At 40.4% G+C, this 6,890-nt stretch overlaps 1 long non-coding RNA gene across 1 annotated transcript; it reads left to right on the top strand.

The window, feature by feature from the left end:
- Positions 1-2,516: 2,516 nt before the first annotated feature.
- Positions 2,517-6,175, top strand: LOC116700979 (uncharacterized). The gene is made up of 3 exons (XR_004334783.1): positions 2,517-2,698; positions 2,760-2,763; positions 6,164-6,175. It is a non-coding gene; the product is annotated as an uncharacterized LOC116700979 (long non-coding RNA).
- The last annotated feature ends 715 nt before the right edge of the window (positions 6,176-6,890 follow it).

Raw genomic sequence — 6,890 nt, 5'->3', positions numbered from 1 at the left:
CTAGAGGTGACCGATCTTTTCAGGCTGTTGCCCCTAGGTTGTGGAATGACCTTCCACCATCTATGCGCTCTTCTGATTCTGTTAATGCCTTCAAATGCAGACTAAAGACACATTTATTTGTTCAGGCTTTCAATTAGCTACTAAAACATTATCATAAATACACCCAATAAAAGCATAGAAGTACATGATCATATCAACCCACAAGTAGCTAATTGAAACCTGAACAAATAAATGTGTCTTTAGTCTGCATTTGAAGGCATTAACAGAATCAGAGAGCGCATAGATGGGGAAGGTCATTCCACAACCTAGGGGCAACAGCCTGAAAAGATCGGTCACCTAGTACGTAGCGAGTGTGGACCGTCAGCAGGTTCTGATCCACAGACCTCAGAGCACGCACGGGGTATAACGCTGAATCAAGTCACTAATATAGAGGAGAGCCTGGCCATGTAAAGCTCTGAAAGCTAGAACCAAAATTTTTAAATGTATCCTATAAGAAACTGGCAGCCAATGAAGTTCTTTAGGATTGGGGATATGTGAGACTCCTATTAGTACGTGTTAAATTCTGGCTGCAAACTATCCAAAAGCTAAAAATAGCTTCACAAGGCTTGGCATTCTGATGAAGTAGTGAGTGATATGGTCACCAGTTCTCTAGTACAGAGTTCGCCAGGAATTAGCCAGGCAGCTAGACGTCAAACACTGCACTGCTAGTCCTCATCAGAACAGGCAGGCAGGTGGCGAGTATATTCAGGGTTTATTCCAAAAAAAAAAAAAAAAAACATACAAAAAGAAAACCAAAATGCAGGAACAAAGTCCAAAATCCAAAGTCAGAAATGCAAACAGTCCAACATGAAAAAGGGAGAAAAAACTCACAGAGACAGAGACCTCAGGCATGAGGAAAAAAAAATAAACCAAACAACTGGAACAAGATATAACAACACGCACAGACAGACCAAACAATCTGACAAGAGACGAAGGGAGCACAGACACTAATACACAGGGTAACGAGATAACGAGAGGCAGGTGACAAGAGGGCTGCAAAACAGGTGGAAAACATCAGGTAATCACGGGAGCAGGAACCAACAGGAAGTAAACTAACTAAGACAAGACAGAGACTCAGACTTCAAATAAAACAGGAATCAGAACAAACAGCACTCAAGGGAACACAAGACAGGAACACAACACAAGACCAGGGAGGAAACAGAGGAAATAACAGAAATCAGAACAAAGAAACAGTATGAAAACCAAAACTATAACAGGACCGGCAGGAAAAAGCAAACCAATCCCATTACTTAAATCGTGGCCATGGAGCCAGACTCTTACCTGCCCTGCAGCCCGGAGATGTTGTTTCTCATGAAAAAGGCATGGTCTTCACCTGTGGTGATCTGGAGTAAGAGCAGCACCCCAAGATCATTTGTCATCAAGACGCAAAAAGGAGCTGTGCTTCGGCCGCCACCTTCAACCTAGGCCAGTTCAGCAGCCTCAGCATTGCCCAGTGAGGTGACAGAGACAGGCACCCACTCTGACATGGCCGCCATGTTAGAGACATCTCCTGTCAGTCAGAGTGAGGCAGCGTCCTCAAACCCTCTTCTCAATCAGACTGGACCAGATCTGGAGAGTTTGCAAACCAGTCACCAGGTTCAACTGTAGACCAGTGACGGTTTAGGGGGATTTGGGACAGTAGGGACAGTGGGAGAATAAGTATTCCACTGATAATGTTGTTTACAGTAAATTCTGATTACTGAAATTAATAAATTGATTTTGAGTTAAGAAACAGTTAGAAATAGCACCACTGCCGTACATAGGTCAGCTTGAAAAGGGTCCAGTATGTTTGGTTTGTGTGCAAAGGCCACCATAGCCATTTCAGTTTTATAATGTTTATGTTATTAGGATTCGAAAAAAAGAAAAGAAAAAAAGGACCGATGTCACACAATGGTGTCTATGTGCCTTTTCATTACTATGGGTTTTACAGTAACAGTGAATGAAGGAAGTTTTCCTTGCCTCTGTCGCCAAGTGCTTGCTCTTGGTGGGAATTGCTGGGTTTCTGTAAAAACATCACAGAGTATGGTCTTGACCTGCTCTTTTATGAAAAGCGCAATGAGATAACTGTTGTTTTGATTTAGCGCTATATGAATAAAATTGAATTGAATTGGTGAGATTTTGCCATAGACTCGCATGTTATTGCAAGCGTTTTCTGAATATACTTTCGACAGCTGCACGTGCTTGATAAAAGAATAGATCAGACTTAAAGAGTATTAAGCCTCCTTTTACAAGTACACCTCTTATAAAGAAGATGAGAAAGAAAAATATTTAGGTATTTAACAACAAATTTTAAATTGGAAAATGTGTTATTTCCTCTGTTTGGATGAACCCTTAACACTTTGGCTTCCTTACCCACATGGATTAGGCTATGATTAAACCCTCTACTACCTCTATGCCCAGGGCTTTATATTGACACCCCCCAACCTGCCAAATACGGGTAAAAAATTGCTTTGGCGTGGAAATGTAGTCTTTGCTACGCTGAAACGGAGAAGACAAACGGAACGTAGCCAAACAAACCAGAGGACCTGAAATTAAGTAATAAAGTTAGTTAGGAAAAGAAAACATGGCTAGTGGAAAATCTGATTGACTGGTAACTTTTAAATCTACTAGCCATGTGGCTGGTGATCACAAAAGTTAATCTTAAGCCATGTCTATACCTGTGAGTGGGGTAAAAAATGTAAAAAAGAGGTTGGGAGATATAAGGCTCATAATGAAGTCAGAGTAGTTTGTAGGGTAGTAACAATAACTGCACAACAGCGCAGGGCAATACAAAAACACAACACCAACGACTGCCCAGTATCAGTGAGCACACAAGTGTATGTAAAACTTTTTTTTTTTCATTGCCAAATGAGTTGCTACAACGCTACTTAAGAAATTGGCTCCACTTACTCTCTCTGTATTTCTCAGTATGACTATGTTCAGAAGACTGTGGCGTCTGGCGACTTTTCCTGCGCAGAACCTGGAAGGAAGTATGATCTCTTCTGAAGAGTCATCATGTTTATTAATCACGTCCCCCTGGCTACTAGCAACGCGTGGAGAAGGGTTGGGGCGATCATGGAGGACTTGTATCATGTTGACGCCGCACAGTGTTGTTGTCATTACTTGAATTCATCATGGGGGAGAGAGAAAACTACACCTCTATTTTTTAAGCAAGTTTGCTTTCAAAAAGTGATGGGGACAAAAGGGACCAGTTGAAAAATTGGTGCCCTAGTCCCCGGTGTAAATGACACCTATGCGAGAGGCACGGCTGCATGATTATGGCCAAAATAATAATCATGATTATTTTGATCAATATTGGATCCCGATAATTACATGATTACTTAAGATTTTAGGGCCAAAAACACTTTTAATTGTTATAAAACACATGTAGATAAACAGGGCTTCATGTTGTGTACTTCCTACTAATGTACAAATCTTTGTATCAGCAGAGGCTGGACTCTTTAGATATTACTTCATCGAGTAGGTATTTGGTTATAATTTGAGGAGTGGATATTCTTATTGTAAGTATCTATACTTGCGTAGATATTTCTTCACGAACCCATCTAAAAACTCATGATTTTACTTCTTTGTCACTGTCTGCTGAGGGAACTAAAACCATCATACCTCTTCTGTTTCTGTCCAGTTTTATTCTATATCACTGTGCGCATGTTGGCAGGTAAATCCTCCTTGACACCTTGGTTTGTAGAGATAAGAAAACGCCCCCCCTCCAAAATGTGGTGTGGCTCATCAGCGTCAAATAAGGAAAGATTACCACACAGGCCCTTTTCTTAAATTATTTCCACAAATGACTTGAGAGAAAAGACAGATTACCACAATGCATTTTCTGCATCATCTCATCCAGCAGGCTGAACTGGAGATAATCCAGTCCTCCTGATGGCCAAGTCACCGTGTTATACTAAACACTCTGTTGGCGTTGTATAGTCCATTTTTATGTTGATGCAGAATGAGACACGAAACACGGCTTAATTTGATGGCAGTTATGTTACTGATAATAAAATAGCAGCCATTTTACCATAATGAGAACAGGATTCAAAGGGATGACTTGCCATCGTTTTTGAACTCTAATGCTGGTTTAGTAGTAGGATTGTTATTAGGTTGAGGAAATAATCAGTTAATGTGTTCAGCATGGAAACTCAACATTGAGGCGGGAGTTTTCTGCTCCGTCTGATGAGTTCTGTTGCTCCTGTCAGAGTAAAGGCACTGCTTACTGTTCCCTCAACAGTGGGGATTGGAAATCAGTCATGTGGAAAGAGAACACTATTCACCCACTTCCCTCACTCACATTCTCCCAGCCTCTCATTACATTATTCTAGTTTTATGCAGCACAAAGCTGCTCATTAGCCACACACACTAACTTCACACACCTACAGCCAGGCCAACGTGTTTCTTGCTCATTCCCAAGTACAAGATAACTAAGATGACTGTTAGACTAAACCAGGGCTATTATATTATGATTCAGGTTTCAGACAGATTGTTAGACAGACATTTTCAGCAGCCTGTGGTGTGTGTGTGGTGTGGGGTACAACTGACATTATGTAGAATTAACACAACAGAAACAACTCTGATACAAGGCTATTTGAGAAATAAAGTAGATGTGGTAGTGTAGATACAGCTAAGCCTATATTATGTCATAGCTATATGAAAGATGCGGCCTGAAACATCTGTGTGGCAATAGAAAAGTATTAATTGGAGTGCTGTCCACCAGTACCTTTATATGTATTATCCAAATTAAGGACGGAGCATCCAGTCCCAAAGTCTTCTGAGTTTCAATGCAAGTTATTGTTTTTTTGAAGCTATTTATGATTCTTCTGGGCCAGATGTGGCCTGCGGGTGGAATTAAATAGGGACCATCACATTGATAATCAAATATTTGTATACTATGACAACTAACAAGTGTCCAAATGAAAAGACAAATACTTATAATAATATAATAATGAATAAAGAAATGTTAACGAGTCCAGGAGCTGGACTAATGTTACCACAGTAACATTAGGCTATGGACCACATTTCCCACTGTTCTTAAGTAATGTGGTAATTTGAGACCATTACAACAGACTGTACCGTAAAGTAAAATGCAATCACATCAATAACAATTAGCCCAAAAGACATTCAAACAACATTCACAATAAAAGTCTTGAAGATGAAGTTGCGAATTCTTAATAATTCATAATTTGCCATTAAAGTCTCTGAGCACATATAAGTATATTTTGGGTCTAAAAGGACATTTATTTATGTTTTTGTTTTTTACAACATGTTTAGGGGATTGGTATTAATAAGGTATTTTTATTATTGATTTGATCTGATTCCTGTTTCGATAATAAGTATAATGACAATTACTTTTTTCTGTTTATCAAGACCATGACATTGATAATCAAACATTTGTCACACTATGACCCCAGCTGAACCCATCTAGATGCTGGTCTCTCCAGTGCGTTCTAACCGCCGAAGGGTGCCTTTTTCATCGCATCAGACTGGACAGTACTGTCCAAACATCCATATTTTATGCCTTCGGAGTGAGAACGAGTTGGTAAGGTTCTGTATGCGCGTAGCGGCAATGTGCTTTGACATAGCCCTTCGAGGTTGGGATTTATCACCAGATCAGTCCTGGGTTTAGATGTTGCCGGGATTTAATGAAATGAAGCAGAAACTTTTAATCCAATACGAAGCAGCTGTAGACAGCAAATACTGAATGCAATACTGAATGACTTAGTTTAGCTAAATAATCAGTTAGCTAAATTCAACAACGTGCCTTCAAGATATTAAAAACCTGGATGACCTGTAATTTTCTAATGTTAAACTCCGATAAAACTGAAGTTATTGCTCTCGGACCCAAGCACCTTCGTGACGCACTATCCAAAGATATAGTTACTCTGGATGGCATCACCCTGGCCTCCGCACCACAGTGAAGAATCTTGGAGTCATCTTTGATCAGACATTCCTTTAATTCCCATTTAAAGCAAATTTCAAGGATCGCCTTTTTTCACCTACGTAATATTGCAAAAATCAGGAATATCCTGTCTAACAAATGATGCAGAAAAACTAGTCCATGCATTTGTTTATTCTTGGTTGGATTACTGCATTCTCTGTTATCGGCTGCTCGAAAAAAACCATAAAGACTCTACAGCTGATCCAGAATGCTGCGGCACGTGTTTGACAGGAACCAGGAAAAGAGATCCGTTCTCCTGTTTAGCTTCTCTGCATTGGTTCCTGTAAAAATAGAAATAGAATTTAAAATCCTTCTCTCACCTACAAGCTCTTAGGTCAGGCTCCATCTTATCTTAAAGAGCTTAGTACATTACAAACCCTAGAGAGAACTACGCTCCCAGAATGCAGGGTTACTGGTGGGTTCCTAGAGTCTCTAAAAATAGAACAGGAGCCAGAGCGTTCAGCTATCAAGCTCCTCTCCTGTGGAACAGTTCCAGTTTGGGTCCGGGAGGCAGACCACCGTCTCACATTTAAGAGTAGGCTTAAGACTTCCTTTTCTTGAAAGCTTATAGTTAGGGCATAGAATCGAATATGTGAGGGGAGTAGTTAGTCACATTGTTTTCAGAATTATCTATCATATAATTAAACTAAAGGGAGACTTGGATCAGCCCGATCCGGTTGGGGAGTTCTGGCCCGGCGGGCTGGAGCTCTCTTTACCTCGTCTCTCTTGGTTTGTTGTAATAGTTTTAGACAGCTGGGGATATTTTGATACACTAGTTAGGGCATAGAACGGATATTGTTAGGGAGTAGTACTAGTCACATAGTTTTCAGATTTATCTAACATATAATCAAGAATATAATAGAACCAAAGGGAGACTTGGCATACAGCCGATCCGGTTGGGGAAGTCTGGCCCGGCCGGGCTGGG

This window comes from Etheostoma spectabile, chromosome 13, assembly GCF_008692095.1.
Source record: "Etheostoma spectabile isolate EspeVRDwgs_2016 chromosome 13, UIUC_Espe_1.0, whole genome shotgun sequence".
Classification (NCBI taxonomy): domain Eukaryota; kingdom Metazoa; phylum Chordata; class Actinopteri; order Perciformes; family Percidae; genus Etheostoma; species Etheostoma spectabile.
Note: the sequence above shows the minus strand (reverse complement) of the source record. Positions and strands in the feature narration are given on the sequence as shown.